This window comes from Chrysochloris asiatica, unplaced genomic scaffold (genome assembly GCF_000296735.1).
Source record: "Chrysochloris asiatica unplaced genomic scaffold, ChrAsi1.0 scaffold00025, whole genome shotgun sequence".
Classification (NCBI taxonomy): Eukaryota; Metazoa; Chordata; class Mammalia; order Afrosoricida; family Chrysochloridae; genus Chrysochloris; species Chrysochloris asiatica.
Genome location: NW_006408543.1, coordinates 4,631,061 through 4,656,528, shown reverse-complemented (window position 1 = coordinate 4,656,528; position 25,468 = coordinate 4,631,061). Strand labels below are relative to the sequence as shown.

The following is a 25,468-nucleotide window of genomic DNA, read 5'->3' as shown; positions in this document are numbered from 1 at the left end:
AGTAGAGATGGGTTACCCACATACAACAAGAGGGTCTAGAATGGGGCTGTTTCTATTACCTTCACACCCTGGTTTATTATGCTTCATCTCATTGCACTTTGCTGATATTGCAGGTAAAAAAGAAAAGAAAAGAAAGACAAATATTAAGAGCGTGTGACAATCTTGAATTGAACAAATCTGTTGTCCCCATTTTTTCACCAACATGTGCTCACTCTGGGGCTCTGTCCTTATTTGGATCATCCCCACATTTCAAATGACTTCATAATGCTATTGCATGCTTAAATAAATAAACTAGAACATGCTGTTATTGTTGGATATCATCCAGCCTGTTCGGACTCGTAACCATATTGCATTGGGTTACTGAGAAGTGACTGGTGGGTTTGAACCTCCAACCTATTGGTTAACACTCCAGTGCTTATCTTACAGAATCAGATCAGGAATCCAACTCCGGTACAGAGGAAACTTGGATATGCACTGAGAAACCAAGACATCGATGGACTTGTTTTATTGTGATGTTTACCACTGTGGACAGGAACCAAATCTGCAAAATCTCCTATGTCTGCCTGAACCTGGAGAGGACTAAGGGATGAAGAAGAGAGGGATATGGGACATTAGAGAAGAGGTTCTGTAGGATGGTGGTCCCATGGTTTGTGAAGAGTATATAACTGTCACAGCAGACAGGAAGAATAGCAGAGGACATTTCTGGGTGAGACTCCCAGCCCGGATTAGGGCAAGGAGGAGAGGACTTCCAGAGAAATAGATTAACACATTGTTGTTGCATACCATCAAGTTGATGCCATCTCATAGCATTTCCGAGGAGTGACCCTACAGAGCCACACCAGAAGTCCGAATTAACACATGGTTGTTACCACCAAGTCAATTCGGACTCATAGTAATTCCATATAGGGTTTCTAAGACTGTACATCTTCATGGGAGCAGAAAACCTCATCTTTCTCTCACAGAACAACTGGTAGATTTGAACTGCTGACCTTGCAGTCGGTATCCCAGTTCGTAATCCACGAAACTACCAGGAGCTCCTTTAGATTCATGAGGAATAAAAAGAGCTGGAATTTCAATGTCAAGTACCACACCTTGAATCTGTGATGCTGGGAAAATCAAGGGTGGCAGTTATTGAGCAATCAAAATATAAGAATGAGAGGAAGAAAGAAATGAAAGAAGAAGGAAAGGAAGGATGAGGGAGTGAGGAAGATTGGATGGTAGAAAGACCTAAAAAGTCAACTTGAAAATGGATGAATGTATCCTTATTTAAATTTAAAATTAAATATCAATTTAGATTAAATGTTAAAATTTACAGAACCAGGACTTATGAACACTTTTTTTAAGAAAACCCTCCCGACTGACCTTTGTACAGTCCATCCATAGACCCCCTCCTACAACCATCAGATGTCTTTCCCCCTAGTGCCTTAGTGCAGACCCCACCCCCTTGCTAGTCTAGTGGGTCATGCAGAATGAGTTAACTGTAGCCCATCAGAACCACCTTCCTGATGGGTTGGGGTGGACAAATTTCTTCCCAACCCTTTGTTTCTCGTCTTTTCCTCAGTGGCCCGGATGGTCTGTGGCTGCTTTGCACATCTTTTCCACACACAACCGTTCCCGCTGGGTACAGGGTCCTTAAGGTGCTCTCTGGGAGTCCCTGGCAGCCACCTTCTCAGGTCACCAGACTCTGAAAGATGGCAGTTTCCTCATCCACTTCTTCATCTACCCAGGGAGATTGAAAATACTAGAAAGGCTGAACCAGCAATGAATTCCCTTGGTTGTAACACAAAATATGGTCAGTTTAAATGGCTTCATTGTCCTGGATCTAAGTAGGTCTCCCCTGGGATGGTTGGAATGCTCTTTTAGCCTGGCTAACTCCTCCTGTTCCCCAGGCCCCTAATGTTCCCTGAGCGGATGGTGGCTGCCCATTAGCCACCTCACCTCCTGCCCTTTCTGGTTTCACCAGGGTCCTTATCATCTGTGTGCCCAGGCCTCCCAGTCTCCAGGGTCCACGCCTGTGACTTCCTCAGCTCCAGCCAAAGGTGGCGTGGTGTTCCAGCAATTGTCTTTCTTAATCTAATGAGTCTTCCATCAACAGAACATGAGAAGGATTTGGTGTGACTACTCGAAAAGGAAAACCATGACTGAACTGTGAAGCCATCTAGATAAGGGAAGAAGGAAAGTTAAAGGTAGCAGACTTTCTTGGTGTAGACTCTTCACGAATGATAGGACTTTCAGACATTGTGTGGTCATTCCGAGCTTCACTTTCTTTATCTGTAGGATTGGATAGTTGGTAATGTTGCATGAGGGTCAAAAATGTGGAGGAAGGTGTCTGTCTTCATGCCTGAAATAGAAGTCCATGAAAAAGGTGCCGATTACATTGCTTGCTGTTAGTATAGCAAATAGTACCTGTGACTTTGGGAGCTGAGATTCCCAGTCGTATTGGAAACCCACTCCCATGATAGATGAGGACCCTTCATTCCATGCATGCCTGCTACAAGTTAAATGGTGCCCCACTGTGCTTACCCTCTGTGAACTTTCTGGAATTAAGTGAGTGGTGTCAGGGGGCACTAAGATCCAGTTTTCTGTGTTAAATGCACTCTCTATGCAGCTACAGTGGAGATCTGTTGTGGTGCTGTAGGATAAAGCATTGTACCACAAGGTCAGTTTGAACTGAAAGTTTATCAGTTCAAACCCACCAGCCGCTCCCCAGAAACCCTATAAAGGGTTGTTATGAGTCAGAACACACTTGACAGCATTTAACAGCAACAAGCTAGAGAAGACAACAGCATGAAAAAGGGATTTGTGAACTGTCTTATAATGACCACTCTCCCAAAGTCCTAAGCCTCTCCCCTGTATGACAAAGATGCAACAGGAGAAATGAATCAATTCAGAGTAGACTTTTATCCTAGAAGAGTAAAAGAACCCCTATTGCTCCAGTTGCTAATGCCTCTTTTAAAGAACTAAGTGTAACTCATAAGAACTAAACGTGTTTATTGATCAATCCATACATATACACACTGAGCACTTGATATCATTTGATACCATCACCTTCACATATAATTTGCTCCAACTATACAGGCCTTGCCAGTTTGAACACAGAAATGAGCTCACTATAGCCTGAAGTATTTCATTAAAATGTGAAAGTAGTTAAATAGAAGGGAACATTAGTACCTAGTCATGGAAATGCTACAAATAAAATGTGAAAAGAGGACAGAAAGAAAGACAAAACCAAACCCATATCCTTCCCAATATCACCCTGCCTCCTCTTCCCCTCCCGGTTTGGTTTTCCCTCCTGTGAGTCCCATAGCACATCTCTGGGGAAGCATTACTTCTCACCTCTGTAAGCAGGTAGAGCAGGTTGTACGGGAGACAAGTGTCCACCTGGGAGAGGGGCAAAGTCCCACAAGCAGAAGGTGTGGCTTCATCCCCTGTAATTCCCACCAGAAAACCATCATGAAGACTTGAGATTACACACTGTTTACTGGGGTGAGAGGAAGGGGGAAGGAACACACAGAACAAACACAAACATCTTCACAACCGCAGAGTGACCTTCTGTAAGCACTGAAGGAAACCGGAGGAATTGAAAGTTTGAGGTGGCAGTGGACAGTAGGGTTCACAGATGGGAGGAGACAGGTTAATGGTCCCCGGCTGTTTGCGGAAGAATGCAGGTGGAAGAGCACATTTGAGAGACGGTAGAATTTCAACCTCAGTAGAAAAACACAATCTGCATCATTCCTCCCCAGACCAGCTGATCCCCTCCCCGAAGTCAATTCACTAGGGAGAAGGGATTTAAAGGCAAGATCTCATTACTAATTTTGTTTAAAATCCACCTGTGAACACAGTCAGAGAACTATTCCCTGGGATGAGGGGGTGGGGGTGGGCTCAGGTGTAGACAGCCCTCCATCTAATCAGCTGTCTGACTTTGGGGTTCCTGATCAACTATGAGAAGGAGTAAGTTTACGTGAGGGGAATCCACTAGAAACGCTGGGCATGGGGGCTGCTGACCAGTTCACAAAAGCAAAGTGGATCACTCTCGAATGAGTGTTTGTGAGGGACGAGAGTGTTTGCACTTGACAACTGACCCAAAAGGGCAAAGAATTGAAAGGAGTTTGTTCCTTCACCTTGATACTAGCAGGGGTCTTCAAACACTTTGTGGGAAAAGTCTAGGATCTTTTTATCCCTTTTCTGTGAGCTCTCTGAAGTCGTGGGTATTATATGTGAGATCAGGCATCTGTTAGCACTGTCTGCATTCTAAATGGAACTGAAACACTCAAATCCAATTCATAGTGATCCTGTGTAGGGATTTATGGGAGCAGACAGCTTCATCTTTCTCCCATAGAGTCATTGGTGGGTTTAACCACTGATCTTGCTGTTAGCAGTCCTGTGTTTATCCTACAGTGCCGGGCTCCTTCTCTGCATCCCAATCTTCCTAAAAAAAAAAAAAAAAAATCCTCAAAAATAACAGAACTTTATTGACTTGCTTTCTGAATAGTTCAAAATCTAGTTTCAGGTTGGGCTGTCCCTAGGGTGCTTTCTCCATCCTCAAGCTCTGTGCAAGGGCTTCTGGGTATCCAGTTCCTCATTCTATGGAGCAACAGAGAGGGGATCATTCTGTTCTCACATCCCCTCACCCCACGATCACAGTAAAAACTACTGTAGTGTTTTCCTGATGTAGTCTCCAAAATACCACCAGTGGTACCTGCTCTTGGTCATCACACCAGTGTGTAATCCCCTCCTCTGGAGTTTGAGGTGGACTTAGTGATCTGCGTCTAAGGCATGGAATACAGAGAAGATGATGAGATACTATATATAGATTAGGTTATCAAAGACTCTCAATATTCTTTGTTTGTATAAACCCTTTCAGGTTCTCCTCACTTGCTCTCTTTGAATATACAAGTTGTCTTGGAGTGACCTTCCCAGTGGACCAGCTCATGTTCTGAGGAACTGAGGGCAACTTCTTGAGAGCAAGGCCTGAGTTCTTCTTTCTATTAGTCTGTAAGGTGCTGAGGCCTGCCAACAACCACACGAGTTTGTTTGGGAGCATAATCTTCCTGTCTCAAGTCTTGACAAGACTGGCTGAAACCTGTATCAGTACCTGTGAGCTTAGCCACACCTGGACTCCTGGCCCACAGAAACTGTGAGATAAGAAATGTGTGTTATTTTAAGCCAGTACTTTTTGTAGTAATCTTTTATGCAAAAATAAATAATTGATGCATTCCCACAGAAGATAAACGATGCTTCTCTTTCCCAGAAGTCCTAACAACATGTCTTTGCACCTCACCAACTCTGAATGCCATCGAGCTTTCTGAATAATCCTCACATTCGGAGGTGGTCACTCCTGAAATCTAGGTGTACGAAGAGCCTAGGTCTTTATTTAAAGCATCTGACCTCCAGCCCGATGTCTTCTTTTGTTTGTTTGCTTTTTAACTATAATCTGTGTACTTGGGACTGGTCAGTTCATTCCCTGAACGTCAACATTCTCATCTAGAGGATGGCATCTTAGGTTGAACTATGTTCCCCCCAAAATGTCTGCCCAAATCCTAGTCCTGGTTCTCACGAATAGGATCTTCTTTAGAAGCAGAGTTTTTACAGATGAGAATAAGTTAAAGACCATAGTATGAGATCATTCTGGATTTAGGGGGCCTTCAGCCCCAGGAATGTAAGAGAAAGCCTGGAGATTTAAGGCATATGACACAGTACACACCAGAAGGGAGAAGGCCATGTGGAAATGGAGGCAGAGATTAATGGGCCATCCCAAATCAAGGAAGGCTAAGGGCTCCCAGCAGTCACAGCAGAATCTGGGAGACAGCCATGGAATGGAGTGTCTCCAAGAGCCCCAGAAGGAACCAACACTGCTGACATCTTGATTTCAGACGCCTGGCCTATTGGCCAAGAAGCCCAGTGGCACTATGGTTTAGAAATTGGACTGCTAACTGGAAGGTCAAGTGCTTCAAGCCCACTAGTTTCCCTGCAGGAGCAATGAGACTGTCTGCTCATGTGCAGATTTACAATCTCAGAAACCCCATATACAGTTCCTATGAGTGAAGAGTGAACAGACTGCAGTGTGTTTGGGTTTTGGGTTTGGCTTCCTGAAAAATTAGATAGTAGCTGTCTGTTGTTTGAAACCGCCGTAACTGTGGTGATTTGCAAGCCATACTGATCTATAGTTATGAGATTCTGGATGCAAAAGTCAACATACATGTAGACACCTAATTATCAGTATTCTGCCTATCTGTTATCGCTCTCTGCAATGTGATCTAGGGTGTCAAGGAGCAACCTCTCTGGCAGAGGGATGGAAATGTTTAGGAGCAGAGGAGGGATGGGGAGCGGGCATTGTGCTTGAAACATCAGATGATCAGATTGCTTCTGACCTTGAACCACTGACCTTGAGTTAGTAGTCTAACACCTATCCCATAGCATCACCAGGGCTCCTTAGAGAGCAGGCTAGGAGTCTGAACTCAATATGCCAGTAGGGTGCGTGACTTTTGGAGGTTTGGTATTATTTGTAGCTTGAGAATGATAAAACCAAATTTGAAGGATTGTTGGAGATGGTGAAGAAGAGAGTAGATGAAAAAGAGATAGCGGAGAAGAGAAGAGTGGAGAAGAGAGGGCATGAAGAAGAGAATAGGTGACAGAGGAGGAAGAAAGTGCCACCAGTGAGCACATTACAGGCTCACCATCAAAGTGTTGGCGTATGTGTGTCCTACTTCAGACTCTGCTCTGTTGACTTGGCTTGGACCGTCCCTCCATTCAGTCACACCTCTGAAGGATAATTTCACAGAACATATATGGAGAAGTATGCCTGCTCTTGTCACCCCTCTTCACTGAATTTGCTGAGGACAGGAAAAGAAGGATATCGCTAAATCCACAGTTTCTCAGTGGGTAGTTGGCAATCAATGTATCCATTTCACAGCTGGGTTTGTATTTTTCCAGACATGTCTGTGGTCTTGGTGGCATCTCACGCCCCACCTTCCCTTCCTTAGGTGCTGCCATGCCTGTTCCAACTCCTGACCATCTCATGTAGTAGAGTAGAACTGCCCCAAAGGGTCTCTCCTAGCTTATAATCTTCATGAAACTGAATCGGCAGGTCTTTCCATGGAGCTGATGGGTGGATATACACCATTAACATTTCGTTTAGTGACTGTTCGGACCTAGACAGACTTTGCAGTCCTGTAGTGTTATGTTCCTACTCTGGCCACAATTGGCACCTGCTTTCTCTCCAACTGCCTCTTCACTCGGCCTATCATTTTAGGATCTACAACAAATGACACTTTCCTCCCGGAAGCACTACCTGATTCTCTCAGGCTTCAGCAATGCCTGTCCCTGGATTTCCTACAGTCCTACTGGACATCGCCTACTCAGGCACTCACGGGGTTACTGTTGCTGTTTGTGAAGTGTTTTCAAGTCAGTTCTGGCTCATAGCAACTTTGCCTAGGGTTTCTAAGAAGTGATTAGTGGATTAGCAGTCTAGTGTTTAACCTGTAGGACCACACCAGGACTCAGTTGTGGTTAGGTGCTGTTATACCCCTTCCAACTCATCAATGTCATGTGGTAGAGTAGAACTGACCCACAGGGTCTCTCTTAGGCGGACATTTTTAGGGCATCAGATCGCCACATCGTCTTTTCCTTCTGTGGAGTTATTCGGTGGGCTTGAACCATGAACTTTTTGTTTAACACCTTCAGGCTTAACCATTGTTCCTTCCAGACTTCTTATGTCTTCCACAAGACTGCATTGCCCTGACTGTTTACCTGCTGCCCAGTTAGACTGTGGCCTCTGGAACGATGACATCCATTCATTGTTGTTTCTTTAACGCCTAGAGTAAGTGGTTGAAGCACATTTACTGACCTGACCCACTGAACTGCACTTATTTTCCCACTTACTATTCCAGCAAAAACATTTAGCAAGCACAGCTGCTCATCAAAAATGTGATGGTTGAGCCCAGAAGAAAGACCTGGTGTTCTCCAAAGATCAGAATTTTGCTCTCATAGATGATTTATAATCACCTCTATGGCAACTGGATTTTACTGGTTTGTTTGGGAATTTAAATAAAGCTCATTGTTATTGTTAAGTGCCCTGGAGTCGGTTTTGACTCATAGTGACCCTTTATAGGGTTTCCAAGAGCAGCTGGTGAATTTGAACCCTAGAACTTTTTATTCAAACCAGCATTGTGATATACCATACCAGTACCACATACGCTTTCACATGCTGATTCATTTTATGGACAAAAATGCGTGGCATGTGGTGGTGGTGAGAATGAGGAAGAGGGTAGCAAGTAAGTGGACCAATGAGGGTATTTGGTAAGGAGTGAAAGATCAGAAGAAAAAGGATAGAAGCATTGGTTATGAGGTAAATACCATGGGTCCTGCCTGGTACCCATTCAATTCTGTATGTTCTAGCAAATTGAATAATAGGAACCACAATCTCAGGTGATCATGTCTCTTGCTAATAAGGATACCAAGTTCTGAGTGGGGTGGACCACACAGCTAAGTGGAAAACTCCCAAATGTTCCTGCGGTTTCCCACCTACTATTTCCTATTTCCTGTACCATGAATAAAGAGCAATAAGTGATGCACACCTTCGAGACAAGGGGTTCTCACCCATGTTTTCATGACCTACCCCTTAAGGATGCTCTAACTCTAGCCACCAGTACCTTATGAATGCATGAGCTATCAAATCACCTGAGCCCGTTCAGAAAGCTCATCAGTGTGGGATGCCGGATCTAAATGACTTGGGAAATCTTAGAAATGAATATACTACAGAAAGGACTGGGTTTGCAGAGTGAGGAAAGGTATTTATGGATTGCTTTGGGTGGGAAGAGTCACCCAAATATTCAACATGGTTTAGCTGTGCATAGACTGAACCGTGCTGACCCCTGCTCCAGCCACCCAAGGCAGTCCATAAATACCTCTCTTGTCAACAAAAATGAGAAAGGCCCCCAACGAGATGGATTGACATAGTGGCAGCAGCAATGGGCTCAAGTGCAACAGCAGTTGTGAGGATGGTGCAAGACTGGGCAGTGTTCCCTTCTGTCATGCTTAGGGTCACTATGAGTCAGAACCTTCTGGAACACACCTAACAACAACATGCCAAGGAGCTCTTTAATCGGCACACATTACCTCCTTGTAGTCAATAAAGTGATACCACTTAGGGAGAAGCCAGATTCTACCCAGAGGCGATAGCAACGTAGAAAGTCTCCAGCTGGAAGTGCTTCTTATCATTTATCTTTTGAGAAATACAGGCTATTGGTTTCGACAGCTGCTGCTGGTGATCACCGCCCACTATCGATTTAAAGCCACTCACGTTTATTCTCTTGTCGTCTGGCAAGTCAGAAGTCTGAAATGGGTCATGGTTACCGTTGCTGCTGCTTGGTGCCATCAAGTCAGTTTCAAATTATAACGACTCAACCCTAAGTACGATGGAATTAAACACTGATGGGTCCTACGTCATCCTCACAATCGCGATGTGTGAGGATGCTGTTGGATTTAATGTGTCAGTCCATGTCACTGAGGGTCTTCCTCTTTTTCAGTGGCACGCTATTTTCCCAAGCACAATGGTCTTCTGTAGGGAATATTCCTTTCTGATGACATGTCCAAAATTATAAAGAAGAATATTGCTTTTAGGGAAGATGCACAAGTAAATGGTAGGACCAACTTGACAGACAGGTGATCTAGGTCTTTGTTGTTCAGTGCTGTTGAGTTGGTTCTGACTCATAGCAACTCTGTCCCATGTGTCCAAGGAGCACCTGGTGGGTTTGAACCGTCGACCTGGTGGTTAACACTTCAGTGCGTATCCTATAGCACCACATTGCATCCCTTCTGAAGGCTCTAGGGAAGAATCCATTTATTGTTTTTTCCAGTTTCTAGAGGTTTCTCACAGTTTTTGGCCTCTGATCTCCTTCCATTAAATCTCTCTGGCCTCTTGCTTCTACCCTTTGCTTCTGAAAAGGGAAAGAAGAGATGAGGAGACAAGAGGGAAGGGGAGGGGGGTGGGGATGATGACAGCGATGGAGAGGAGGAGGGATGACAGGAAAGACTTGAGGAAGAGGGAAGAGTGAAACTGGGCTGATGGTCCCTAGCTTGGACACCATGTCCACAGACAGCTCTGAAGACCTCAGGTGGAATTCTCACTGAATTTCAGAAGCTGAGCCATGTAAGTTAGGTACAGGGCTTCGCATCATCTATTTAGTGAATCAGTACCCCAGCCCATGCACAGGGAAACAATGTCTGTCATGTATTTTAATCTCAGAGTTCTGAGCTGACATTTGTCAACCTCAGAGAAAACACCTCTCCCTTTTTTGGCTGTGAAGAGTTTAGCATTTCTTGGCAGAGTTTGCTGAAGCTCAGCATCTTCCAGGACTAGTAATCAGTGGGTTCTGATGTCAGGTGGGATCCTGTCCCTCTCTGGCGCCATCTTGAAGAAAGTCATGAGTTCTCATGATGTTCCCACTTTCCAGTTAGGACTGACCTCTGACCTCTGAATACTCAGAACCTCTCAACTCATCTCCTTTGAACATTCTCCTTTCATTACAGACTCACTCCCAGTGGAGAATCATCAGTAAAATGTCAAAGGGATCAGGATGTTAGCATTTCTCTAGCAAAGACAGCTTCTTCTATTACCATCTCCTAAGTCTTAAATGGCCTGGCATTCTTAATGTTCAGTTTAGGAAATACATCACTGTCCTGGAATGAGCTGAACGCAAGGCCAACAGTTATGGCACATTGGTTGTTTGCTAAAGAAGCGCTAGTGGCCCAGTGGCTAAGCATTAAGCTGCTAATGGAAGGGTCGATGGCTCAAACCCACTAGCTGCTCTACTGGAGAAAGATAATGGCAGTCACTTAGCATAAAGATTACAGCTTTTGGAACCCTCTGAGGCATTTCTATTCTGCCCTATGAGTCAGTATGAGTCAGAACTGACTCAACAGTGGTGGTTTGGTTCTTTGATACAGGTTGAATTGAACAAGGTTAAGGCCACTATGTTTGTGTTTCTGACACTTTCTGGGCTTCTTTAGGGCATCTCCAAATTCAGCCCCCATGACATGCCTTGTTTGGCTTTAAGGGTGAGCTGTCCGTTTCCAATTCTGTGCCATCACAGCGGTGGACTTTTGAGTGAGTCACATCCCCTTTCTGAACCTCAGATTCTCTCTTCATACAGAGAAATGAGATTCAGATCTGGTAGTCTTTCAGAGTCCTTCCAGCCCCAACATGTTTGCATTTCGGAATGGCTCTGAATTCATTAGATCCTAGTCTTTCCCTAGGTGCTAGAGAAGCTCAGGAAATACACTTTTTACACAGATGCAGTCAAGTGTTCATGCAAATTGCCTGAGTCCTGGCTTTTGTTGTTCTGCACATCTAACCATGCCTCCTGTATGTGCAGAAACCATCAGTTAAGGTAGCCATATGCCCTGGGCTTCATTATACAGCCTTGATTTCAACTATTCTGTCCATCATCAGTCAGTGTGTTAGATCACATATCTCGATTTTTTGATTCAGAAAATATGGTCACCACATGGCAACTATATCTCTATTGCTGTGGCATTGAAGGCTTGTCTTCATCATCATGCAAAAGCTCTGCTTACTCTCCCAGGTAGATGAGGGCACCTCTTCTCTGTACTTCCATTCTTATTACAAAGTCTGCGTCCCAGCATTCCCATGCTTGTAGGGTCCCATAGAGTCCTACGCTGGCTATGGGGTGGTGGGTGTCATAGACTCTAAGGGCTGCTGTCCCAACAGAAGACAGACATTTGTTCTGTTGAACAGACAATTTAAGGGTCTAGGAGTCTGGATGCAGGGCATTGGTGAGGCTGTGTTCTGTCCACCTCAGAAGAAGTTATTTTCTTGTCCCTCTGCTTCTGCAAGTCCCAGGTGATTTTTGGTATTGCTTGACATGTGGATGGGTCCTCCCATAGGATCTTTCTGTGCCTGTTTCTCCTTTTAATAATACACTACTGAGAAGAGATGAGGTCAAGAACTCCAAGAACTCAAGCTACATCACTGTGGACTCATTAGCATAACAAAAGAAACAACCCTATTTCCAAATCTCTTCTAACAGGCAAGGTCAACATTTGCTTAATCTCTGAACTCCTAACACCAAATCTGATTCAATTTAAAGTATTTTTTTTCAGGGCTCTGTTCAAGGAGATTCTGGTGGTGCTCGTGGTTGAAACGCTTGGCTGTTAACTGCAGAAGACCTCTTTAGAGTGCACTGAAACACCAGCTGCGCTGATAGAGAAAGAGAAGTCTGTCTGCTGCATCTGTAAAGGCTGAGGGCTTTGAAGACCCTCGAAGCAAAGCCACTCTGTCCTGGAAATTCGAGGTATCCTCAACTAGATGGCAGTGGGTTTTGTACTGCTTTGTTGTTGTTAAGTGCTTTCGAGTCAGTTCCAGCCCATAGTGACCCTGTATAGAGTTTCTGAGGAGCGACTGGTAAGCTTGAACCACTGACCTTGCAGCTCAAACCAAGGTTTAATCCTGTGTATTAACTCACAGCACCACACCAAGACTCCTGGCACTACACTATAGATCAGAAATCTTCCTAAAAAGTTGAGGACACACATTTTAAAATTATAATCTCTTTTAAGGGAAAACAAGGAATTAATCACTCAAAGAAACCATCCTATATCTATGGTTTTCTTTTATTATTATTATTTTTAATTTGATTCTTCTTTTACCCAAATTATCCTATTGGGTCTTCTAAAAGATTTAGATAAACATGAACCCTTTGGTAGAGAGGAAGAGATCCTGGAAGCCGATTCTCTCAGCTTTAGGAACCAATCCATCTGAAACCAACACACTAATGCATCCACATCCTAAATCTGGCAGAATATATATAGAGAAAGTAAGGTGGGAGGAAATAAAGAATGGAAGAAAGAAAAGACAAAGGAAAGAAGGAAAGAGAGAGAATGAAGAAAGAGGGTGGGGAGAGAGAAAAAGAGAGAAGGAAAAAGTAAAGAAATACAAGCAAAAGAGGGTTATAGCTGATGAAAGCAAATCTTTGAGTGTTTGATTTAGGGAATGATTTCACTGGCCTGAGAATCTTGTTCGGTCCCTTGCTTGAGACTGGTGGTGCTCAACCATTCTCCAAGAAGCCAATCAGAGGATACAAGAAATTGTATCCAGTGAATCAATTGGCAACCCACACTCGTCAACCAATGAAAAGCTAAAGTGAATCTCTCAGTCAGATATACTGTACATCAGCAAATAAAACACAACCCTTCTGACCCTTACAGAGAGGAGACCATAATGATGTTTGTCTGAGCTGTGTTGACTTTGCAAAGAAACTCAATTGTGTGAATCATAACAAACAATGGATAACATTATGAAGAGTGGGAATTACAGAACACTTAACTGTGCTCATGCTAAACCTGTACAGAGACCAAGCGGCAGTCTTTGAAACAGAACAAAGGGCTACTGTGTGATTTACAGTCAGGAACGGTGTGTGTCAGGGTTGTATTCTTTCACCATACTTATTTAATATGTTTGTTGAACAAATAGTCAGAGAAGCTTGACAATATCAAAGAACACAGCATCAAGATTGGAGGAAAGCTAATTAGCAAACTGTAATTGCTACATGGCACAACCTTGATTGCTGACAGTGAAGGGTACTTGAAACACATACTGATGGAGATTCAATATTATAGCCTTTAATATCGATTGTTGTTGTTGTTGTTGTTAAGTGCCATCGAGTCGGTTCCGACCCATAGCGACCCTGTACAGGGTTTCCGAGGGTGTAAATCTTTACGGGAGTAGAAAGCCTCATCTTTCTCCCGCGGAGCGGCTGGTAGTTTCGAACCGCTGACCTTGAGGTTCGCAGCCCAATTCGTAACCACTACGCTACCAGAGCTCCATAACTCATAAATAAACAACTCTCACAACTGGACTCATAAACAACATCGTGATAAGTTGAGACAAGATTTAAGTTGTCAAGGATTTCATTTTATTTGAATCCAAAATCAGAGCCATGGAAGCAGCAATCAAGAAATCAAATGATGTATTGCATTGGGCAAATCTGCTGCAAAAGACCTTTTTTACAGTGTTAACGAGCAAAGATATCTCTTTAAGGACTAAGATTCATCTGTCCCAAGCCATGCTCTATCTCCTAACCCCAGAAGCCTGCAAAAGCTAAACAATGAATAAGGACGACTGAAAAAGAATTGATGTCTTTGAATTAAGGTGCTGGTGAAAAATCTTGAATGTACTGTGGACCACAAGAAGAACAAATAAATCAATCTCGAAAGAAGTACAAGCTGCATGCTCCTTAGAATGGAGGACGGTAGACTTCATGTCTTGTACTTGGGACATGTCCTCAGGAGAGACCATCCCTGGGTTGACACAGCGGTTGTAACAATGAGCTCCGACATAGAAATGACTGTATGTTAGTTAACATAGAACAGGCATCGTTTTCAGTTGTATGTGAGGTCACTCTGAACTGAAACTGACCCTCGGAACCCAACATCAATACAGGTGAGACTAGAACCTTCTGCCTGGTTTGATTTGGGAGATTGGGTCATTGCTATCTGCCATCTTGGAGGGGTGCAGAAATGAACCTGTTCTGTTTCCAACACAAAGCTAGAGCCACCTGCCTCCCTCATCTTACTCCAGCCTAAACAAGTTCATCAGTAGTCCTCCCAGCTCTCTGAAGCCTGCCTCAGTTACCAGTCAAATCACAAGAGCCCCTTCACACACACAAGCTGTTCAAGATAGATGCGGTCACATTGGCCAGACTCTACAACACCAGCTTCTGACTCCCCCATATTGCATCTGCGTCCACCATGTTCCACTTCTAGGTTTGAAAAACTAAACCAACCCTATGTCACCAAGCTGATCTGACTCTTAGCAACCTTACGTGAGGTTTCTGAGCCTATAAATCTTCATGGCAGCAGGCAGTCTCAACGTGTTCTTTGAGGAGTGGTGGGTGGATTTTAACTGCCCACACTACAGTTAGTAGCCCAGTGCTTATCCCATGGTGCCACCAGGGCACAGAAGCTGCTAAGTAAAGGCACAACTATGAACTGCTAGTATGTACTGATTATTGCGCTAGGAGAAATAAGAGGTGTTTTCTAATCACAGATCATGCATGTTTTTGTTATTAAGTGCTGTCAAGATGGTTCCAACTCATGGTTACCTGTATGATTTCCTAGGAAGAGCTGGTGGGTTTGAACCAATGATCTATTGGTTAAGAGTCCAGCTTTTATCCTACAGCGCCTCACCAGGATTTGAGATCACACACAGAACTGTAAAAATGGTCCGTGATTAAGGCCTGGAATGACTGCAAGTTCAAAGCAAACTGTGTATAGTGACTAAGAGGCTATCCATCCATTTCCTTGTTAGAACTGGATGAAGGAGAAAGACTACGTGCACAGGGCTTAGGTGCATCGAGTGGACAGAAGTAACCAGAGAAGGCTACACCACAGAGGCCAAATGGGACCTGGAAGTCAAAGGCTTCTGCAGAAATGTACGACAAGAAGACAATGCAGACCAGAAGAAAAAGGATATGATGGTTAGAGGCATGGGCTTCCTATATACATCTCCTATCCCTCAGTATACTATACTACCTTTCTGTGCACACAGCCCCTTCTCTTCTGAATTATGAAATTCTTTAAAAGAAAGTGGGGGGATCCCATCTGCCCAAGATGTCAAAGGGAAAGAAGGCCAAGGGGAAGAAGGTGGTGCCTGCTGTCCTCAAGAAGCTGGAGGCCAAGAAGGTGGTGAATCTCATGATTGAGAACAGGCCCAGGAACCTCGGCATCAGACAGGACATCCAACCCAAAAAGGCCCTCATCCCCTTTGTCAAATGGGCCCACTACATCCGCCTGCAGTAGCACCGGACTATCCTCTACAAGGGGCTGACAGCCCCATCCCTGCCATTAAGCAGTTCACCCAGGCTTTGGGCCGTCAGACAGTCACTCAGCTGCTGAAGCCGGCCCACAAGTACTGGCCAGACACAAAGCAGGAGAAGATGCAGAGCCTGCTGGCCCGAGCTGAAAAGAAGACTGCTGGCAAAGGGGATGTCCCCACCAAGAGGCCCCGTGTTCTGCATGCTGGGGTCAACGCTGTCACCACTCTGGTGGAGAAAAAGAAGGCCCAGCTGGTGGTGATCATACACAATGTGGATCCCAGGAGCTGGTTGTCTTCCTGCCAGCCTTGTGTCATAAAATGGGGGTTCCCTGCTGCATCATCAAGGGAGAGGCCCGGCTGGCATGCCTGGTCCACAGGAAGGTGTGCCGCAGTGTGGCTTTCACGAAGGTGATCTTAGAAGACACGGGAGCTCTGGCTAAGCTGGTGGAAGCCATCAGGACCAATAACAACAGATACGATGAGATCCAGCGTCACTAAGGAGCAACATCCTGAGCCCCAAATCGGTGGCTTGCATTGGCAAGCTGGAAAAAGGCCAAAGAGCTGACTACCAACTTGGGCTCATGTAAGCAGGTGATTCTCTGTACGTATAAATAAATTCCTTCTTCAGCTCCAAAAAAAAGAGAAAAAGAAAGTGGGGATGGATTTACTTCTGCATGCCCAGTGCCCACTCGAGTTCCTGCTCACAGTAGGATTGTCTGTCCACCACCTGTCTGTCAGTGTGTGGTACTTTCATGGCTTGTGTGATACGGGAAGCTTTGACACTAGTATGTTCAACTTCAAGCAGGGTCATCCATGGTGGATAGTTACCAGTGCAGCTTCAGGACTAAGACTAGGGGATTTTGTTTTGAAAAGCCATCAACAGAAGCCCTATGAATTGCAACAAAACAGTGTCCAATGCAGTAGTGCAGGAAGAGGAGTCTCGTAGGTTGGAAGACACTGAAAATACAGTGACCACAGCAATGGACTAGAGTGTACCAGTGATCATGAAGATGGCTCAAGACTGGACAATGCTGTTTTCTGTTGTCCTGAGTTCACCATGATCCAGAGTTGGCAGAAATGCCAGGTGGTGGTGAAACCCTTGGAAAAGTGATCATTCTATCAAATTCAGTGCACCCCAGTACCTATACAGACTGCTATAAGTAGAGACTGAGATTTCGCATCCATGACCAACATCTGCTGAGGAACATGGAGGAGGTTGGGGTTCCAGCACCAAGTTGGCTCCCAGGACCTAGGCAGGGCTGAAGGGTATCTGCCGAGTGTCAGCTTGGGCAGAGACATCAGGAGAGGGCTGGAGCCTAGCCCAAGCACGTATGCTGATGCCTTTCTCTGGGACAGCCCTGCAGGATCGCAGGCAGTGTGTGACGGCCAGGCATCCTGCACTTGAGCAGTACAAGAAGCCTCCACAGACACATGCTTTGTTCCCCTGTCACTTTCTCTGTCTGGTTCCCATTAACGTGTTGAGTTTCCAAGCCTTAATTCAGGGCCCTGGCTGCAGGCAAGGCTGTCCACGGCAGCCACTGCCAACCAGTTTTTGAACAAACAAGATCTTTTGGAGGCACCCGTTAGGGCCAGGACACTTGCTTGTTTATAAATTCTTAAGAAAATAAAAACAAAACATAACAAAAAGAGAGGCAACTCGAATCCAAACAGCAAACCTTGGAAGGCACCAGGCTGGACATCTGCTTCTGTATTCAGGGACAGAAGTCAGGCAGATTGGAAGATGCGCTTGTTGGTAAACTCCGGCCCCCTTAATTTCATGCCATTCATTCTGTGTTCTATGCAGACGTCAACTGGAAATGTCTCCTTTGGCATCTTCACCAGGTGGCTGGAGACACCCTACCAGTGTGGAGACTCACCCCTGGGACTGAGGGGCTAGCTAGGAAAAAGGGGGCACTGTCCCCTTTGGACAAAGGACAGGGGTAGGACCTGAAACTCAGGTCAAGGAGAAGCTGACTGGACATTTGGGGTCTTGCAAGATTCGCGCTGGGTCTGTTCAGTTGGAAGGGAGGCCCAGCCGTATCATCTTGTGAGTTCTGTAGTCCATCTGTGAACTTTCCCTTCAGAAGCCAAAAGCTACTGCAGCTCCACATGATGGCCAACCACCTACAGATGTTGATGGAGACCTGGGAGAAGGTCACCATGGGCTGAAAGTTTTGACTCCTCATCCAACTCATTCATTTGTCTATTCATTCATTCATTCTGATGCCTCTACGGAGTGTCTATTCTGGGAACCAGATTTGATGCTGTTCGTACAGAGTACTGAAGGAGCCCTGATGGGCCAGTGGTTAAACACACCGGGCTCTTAGCCAAAGGACTGGTGGTCAAACAAATCAGCCACTGAGTGGGAGAAAAATAAGAGATACAGCCTCGGAAACCCTGTGGATCAGTTCTACTCTGTCCTGTTGGGTTGCAATGTGTTGGAATTGACTCTACAGCAATATTTTGTTTTGTTTTGTTTTACAGGGGTGACCAATGTGTGGCCCTCAAGGGGAGACAGTATTGGAAACTCATAAAAAATCAATGTTACTGTGACAAAGAACAGTACAATGGCAGACAGACCGCTATGTAGGGTAGCCAGAAGTATAGGGAGAGGTGTCAGTTCTTGTTGTGATTGTCGTCAAAGCAGATCATAGTGATCTTACGCACAACAGGACAAAACGCTGCCCAATTCTGCACTATCCCCATAATTACAGCTGAGCTTGAGCTCACTGCTGTTACCACTGTACCAATCCATCTCGTTGGAGGTCTTCCTCTTTTTCACTGACCCCTATGTTACCAAGCACGATGTCCTTCTCTAGGGACTGGTCCCTCCTGATAATATGTTCAAAGTATGAGAGATGAAGTCTGGTCATCTTGGCTTCTCAGGAGCATTCTCATTTTACTTCATACAACACAGATTTGTTTTTGTTTTTGTTTTCGCATTCCAGGTTCGTGGGACATAGAAAATAAAGTTCCAACCCTATCATGGATGTTCAGGGATGATCTCCAGGAAGAAGTGCTGTCTGAATTGAATTTTGAAGGACGAGTAGGAGTTTTCTGGTTGGAAATGGGGAAAGACAGCCCTCAGACAAGAGGAAAGCCTGTGCAAAGGTCCTGAGGGATCGATTTGCGAAATGCAGTGTGCTGATGGAGATGCAGTTGAACATGAAGAAACATTAAAGTTTGCCTAAGCACTTGGGTCCTTTCTCCTGGAGGAAAGAGCATCCCTACAGGTGGAAAGACCTAACTGGATTTACAGGTGTGGTGTAGCGTTCTCCCTCAGGCAGCAATAAGGAACATGGGGTGGAACCCAAGGAGATGGGTGGCAGGCAGCAAGACCAGTGAGGGGGCTAAAGAGGTGCCCTGCATGCTAAGCCTTGGAGTACCATGGATAAGCAGAAGGAGCGCATTCAAGTAGCATGAAAGAGTCAGAGTGAAGGGACTTGAGACCAAGTGTCTAACAGGGACTAAGGGACAGGATGCAGCTGAAGATGCCAGCTCATCTTGAGTGGCTCAGAGAACGAGGATGCCATTCATGTCACGTGTTATGTGTTACTGAATCCTCCTTCACACGAGGCTGCTCCTGTGTGCCCCATCCGTCCAGCACTTGGCTTGAGAGAACCCGGCTGTCAGCCACACTGCCTGGGGGACCCGCGGGGTCATTTGCAGACTCCTTGGTGATCTGAAGCCCATCCATGGCTGCTTTCCTTTCACTTTGAGAATAAATGAAAGAAGAACTCCTCCGAATGCCAGATTTGTGTTCCTGTGTGAGGAAATTGTTTTTTCTTTTTTGCATCTGTGTGTACGTTAAACAGCAAGAAGAAAGTCGCGAAACTCAAGGAGTTTCCCCAAAAGTAAATCAATTTGCGGTTGAATGTGCTGTGGAATTTGTTTGCAAACCTACGAGAGCGAAGCAAGCTTAAAAAAGATACAGTTGGATGAGATTGCAAAGTTTTGGAAAGTTCTTTGAACACATGTAAACATGATATGTGTAAGCAAATGTTTAACTTGCCTTTTTTACTTCTACAAATTATATTATGAAATCAGACGTCTGTGACTTCTTAAGAATGTCAAATCAGTGTATTCCTTCAAAACAGATAATTGCCTAGCGCTGCTCAGATCCCGGGCTCTGGGATTTGGGAAGGCTGGGTTTTCAGCCTGACAATGAATCCAGAGACTGTGGGAGAAGTTGATGTGTGTGCTGCAGGGAGCGAGGAAGCCTGGCCCTGGGGCTCTCAGTGAAGTTGCCTGCTTTGTTGTTGCTGTTAAGTGTCATCGAGGAGGTACCGAGTCATAGCAACCCTGTATAGGGTTTCCAAGGAGCAGCTAGTGGGTTTGAACTGCCAGCCTTGTGATTAACAGTACACTGCTTATTCAATAGCATCATGCCAGGAGTCCACTAGACACAGGAACTCTTTCACCCTGAGGACAAGGAACCACACCCTCCATGTGTTTGCTGTCCCTGAGGATGCCGCACCCCCCCCCCCTTTGATGGCAGAGACCAGCATTTTAATCCATCACTCACAATGCATTTGATCTGATAGTCATATCAGTCCTGTTTAATACTCTCCTCTCTGAGAACCAGGATTGAAGCATCTAGAATTAAACTGCCCTTCTGGCGCTCAAGGAGATGGAATTTGCTAGATTAGTATTTATGAGCACTGCTCACGTGTGGCCGAGGTCATCTGATAGGAGGACTCTCCCAGTGTTCCTAGAGAGGGTATCGCAATGGTCTGGAGGCAAAGATGAGGAGATAGACCATACTGTCAATACAACACACTCACTCAGATAATTAGCCTGTCATTACTGGGCTCTCCAAGGAGCTCTGGTAGCGTAGTGGTTACGAATCGGGCTGCAAACCGCAAAGTCAGCAGTTCGAAACTACCAGCTGTTCCATGGGAGAAATATGAGGCTTTCTGCTCCTATAAAGATTTACAGCCTTGGAAACCCTGTACGGGGTGGCTATGGGTCGGAATCGACTCCAAGGCACAGAACAACAACAACAACAACAGGGCTCTCCTACTACAGCGCAGCTAGATCTGAATAGAAGCCCTCAGCAGTCCTCACAGCATTGTGCAAAGAGCACACAGACCCACTGAAGTCAACAGAATATTGGCTGGCCTCCTGAAGGGTTCAAAACCCAGGCCTATCTTCTGTGAATACTAAAAGCATGTCTCTGTACACTTTCATAAGAAAGTGGACCAAAGCGAACTTAACATGCAAGTAGGTATTAATTTGATGCCTTGGATGTAAAACAATGTCAATGTGACCATTATAAAGCCCATGTGACTGCTCAAAAGTCCAATTAAAGCAAAGGGTTCTTAATATGTTATGCAGTAGACATATGTATGATGGCTTACTGGGGACACACTTTGCAGTGCCCTGTATTATTTAATGCCAATTCGTGAGCTGCTTTATGGCTGGTAACTGAAAGAGTTGTCTTACATTGAGTGTAAACTCACATTAAATATATATATATAATCTCACAGGAGAAAGATGAGGCTTTCTGCTCCCATAAAGATTTACAGCCTTGAAAACCCTGTACAGGGTCGCTATGAGTCGGAAGCAATTCAATGGCATGTAACAACAACTATATATATATATATCTTTGTTTTTGTTGTTGTTAAGTGTGGCATAGTGAGCCTGTGTAGTGTTTCCAAGGAGGGCAGGTGAGCTTGAACCTCTGACCTTACAGTTACAGCTGCTTCACAGTCCAGCTGTAAGATCAGCACTGGACGGCTAACCAGTTGGTGTTATGAGCTATCAAGTCTGATCCAATTAAACAGTGACCCTGTGTAGGTTTTCCAAGGTGCCATGGATGGTTATGAACCACCAGCTTCCAACTTTGCATTTCAACCAAGCTCGGGGTCAGGTGTTTATCCTACAGAAATATAGCAGGACTCCATATACAAACAATTAGTGTTAAGTACCATAGAGTTGCTTCTGATTCATAGCTACGCTGTATAGGATTTCCAAGATTTTAAAGGTGTGGGACCAGAAAGTTTCTTTGTCCTGCAGAGTGGGACCTTGGGGTTCAAAGTTCAAAGTTCAGTGCTTATATTACAGCATCACACTGGACTCTCTCTCTGTTATATATATCTATCCAACACTGGTCTGCCAGTTTGCTGTGCTGTGGTGGCTTTCATGTTGCTATGATTCTGGTAGCTTTGCCACAGGTATTTTAAATACCAGCAGGTCACCCACAGCTAACAGGTTTCAGCTGAGCTTCCAGACAAAGACAAACTAGGAAGGAGAGAACTACTTCCAACTATTTAATCACTGAAAACCTTACGACTAGCAGTGGAACACAGTCAGCACCAGGATACTGAATACTGAAACATGAAAAGGAACACAATACTGTCAGATACAGTGTGGGAAGATGAGCCCTCAGGTTGGAAGGCACTCAACATACAGTGGCAGATGGGCTGTCTCCTTAAAGTCAAATTGACTATGATAATGGCAATGGAGTCAAGTCTTTAGGACCTTCATTTGCTGATGGGGCACAACTCAAAATAAATGGAAGCAGCAGTACACATCCATTCATTATCAGAACAAGGAATGTACATAGTATGAATCTAGGAAAATGGGAAATAGTCAAAAATGAAATGAAATGCATAAACATCAGGATCCATTAATGAGCTGAAATGGGCTGGTACTGGCCATTTTGAATGTGACAATCACCTGGTTTAACCACTCCAGGAATGAAAAATTGAAGAGGACTGGTGTCACATTAATCATCAAAAACAACATAACAAAATTTGTCTTGAAGTACAACGGTCTCTGTGATAGGATAATATCCATACACCTACAAGGAAGACCAGTTAATACCACTATTATTCAGACTTATGTACCAACCACTAAAGCCAGTGATGATGAAATTGAAGAATTCAATCAACTTCTTCAGTCTGAAATTGGTCAAACATGCAATCAAGATGTATTGATAATTACTGGCAATTAGAATGTAAAGTTGGAAACAAAGAGGAAGGATTAATAGTTAGACAATATGGCCTTGGTGATAGAAATGATGCTGGAGATCACATGATACAATTTTGCAAGACCATTGACTTCTTCATTACAAATACCTTTTTAAACAACATAAAAGACAACTGTACATACACATGGACCTCACAGATGGAATACACAGAAATCAAATTGGCTATAACTGTGGAAAGAGACAGTGGAAAAACCCCTTATCATCAGCCCAAATCAGACTGTGGAGCAAGCAGTCAATTGTTCATATGCAAGTTCAGGCTGAATCTGAAGAAAATGAAAACATGTCCACGAGAGCCAAAATACAACTTCGAATATGTCCCACCTGAATTTAGAGATCATCTCAAGAACAGATTCCATTCATGACACACTAATGACAGAAAAGCAGAAGATATATGGAATGTCATCAAGACCATAATATGAGGAAAAAACAAAAGGTCATTAAGAAGTCTAGGAAGAAAGAGAAAAACAAAATGGGTGTCAGAAGAGACTCTGAAACCCGCTCTTCAGCATAGAGATGCTAAAGCAAATAGAAGAAATGAGGAGATAAAAGAATTGAACAGAAAATGTAAAGGGCAGTTTGAGAAGACAAAGTCAAATATTAAAATTAAATGTGCAAAGACCTCGAGTTAGAAAGCCGAAAGGGAAGAACACGCTTGGCATTTCTCAAGTTGAGTAAACTGAAGGAAAATTTCAAGTCTCGATTTACAATATTGAAGGATTCTATGGGGGGAAAAGAGCACCAGAATAATGAAAGATCAAATGATGCAGAAAGCATCAAAAGGAGACAGAAGGAATACAGGGTCACATGTTCAACCGTTTCAACAGGTAGCATGTGATCAAGAGTCAATGATCCTAAAGGAAGAAGTCCAAGGTGTATTGAAGGCATTGGCAAAGAATAAGGTCCTGGGATTTGATGGAATACACATCGAAGTCTTTTAGCAAACTGATGCTGCACTAGAGGCACTCACTCATCTATGTCAAGAAATTTTTGGAAGACAACTCCCTGGCCAACTGACTGGAAGAGATCCATAGTTGTGCACATTCCAAAAAAAGGTGATCTAGTGGAAAGCGGAAATTGTGGAACAATATCATTAATGTTATGAGCAAGTAAAATTTTGCTAAAGATAATACAAAAATGGTTGCAATCATACTTTGGCAGAGACCACCCAGAAGTTCAAAACAGGTTCAGAAGAGGACATAGAACAAGGGATGCCATCACTGACACCAGATGTGTAGGCTGAAAATAGAGCATACCAGAAAGATGTTTACCTGTGTTTTATTGACTAGGCAAAGACGTTTCAGTGTGTGGATCATGACAATCTATGGACGTCATTACGGAGAATGAGTATTCTATAATACTTAATTGTGCTCATGAGGAACCTGTACATAGACAAAGAGGTAGTTGTTCGAACAGATCATGGGATCATTTATTGGTTTAAAACTAGGAAAGGTGTGTGCCAGGGTTGTATTCTTTCATCATACGTATTCAATCTGTATGCTGGACAAATAATCTGAGAAGCTGGATTTTATGAAGAAAAACATGGCATCAGGAATGGAGGAAGACTCATTAACAACCTGTGATATGCAGCTTATATAACTTGGCTTGCTGAAAGCTAAGAAGACTTAAAATACTTACTAATGAAGATCAAATTCCACAGCCTTTGGTATAAAAAGAAAACTTCTCTGCTGGACCGAAAAATAACATCCATATAAATGGAGAAAAGATTGAAATTGTCAAAGACTTCATTTTGCTCGATTAACCATCAACACTCCTGGAAGCAGCAGTCAAGAAATCAAACCATATATTGCATTAGGCAAATCTGCTGCACATGACCTGTTTAAAGTGTAGAAGAGCAAAGATATCAATTTGAGGACTTAGGTATACCTGATCCAAGACATTGTATTTTGAATAGGTTCATATGCGTGTGAAAGTTGGACAGTGAATAAGGAAAAGACATCTAGGTTGTCCTCCTCATCTATGTGCCTCCTTCTTCTTCTCATTTTAATAATCTGACTTTAGTAATCTCATTCATGTGTATTTCTCCTTTTTGACCAGTACTGCAATGAACATGGGTGTGCATAGATCTATTTGTGCCACACCTCTTATTCCTTGAAGAAATATACCAAGTAGAGAGAATATTGGGTCATACAATAATTCTATTCCCAAACTTCTCAGAAAATGCCATTCCGTTTTCCACAGCAGTTTCACGATATTAAAGTCTCACCTGCTCCACACCCTCTGCAACATTTGCTGTTTCTGTGTTCTTGAGCTTTGCTGTTAATGCTGATGTGGTGCTGTGGGTTAATGTGTCAGACTGCAAAGCCATTTGAACTGCAAAGTCGGTGGTTCAAGCTCACCAGTCGCTCCTTAGAAACCCTGTATAGGGTTGCTAGGGTCAGATCCAACTCGACGGCACTTAACAACAACAACATTAATGCTGGGGTGAGATGATATCGCATTATTGTTTTCATTGGCAGCTCTCTAATGCTAGTGACCATGAGCATTTTCTCATAGATTTGTTGGTCGCTTGAATGCCTTCTTTGGTGAAGAGTCTGCTCTTGTCCCCTGATCATTTTTTTCCTGATCATTTTTTAATTGAATTACTATTTAATTGTTCTTATCGTGGTGTTTATGTTGTT

General features: G+C 44.0%; 1 pseudogene; it reads left to right on the top strand.

Moving 5' to 3' along the window:
* The first annotated feature begins 15,630 nt into the window (after positions 1-15,630).
* Positions 15,631-17,732, top strand: LOC102830672 (annotated as a pseudogene).
* Positions 17,733-25,468: the final 7,736 nt, after the last annotated feature.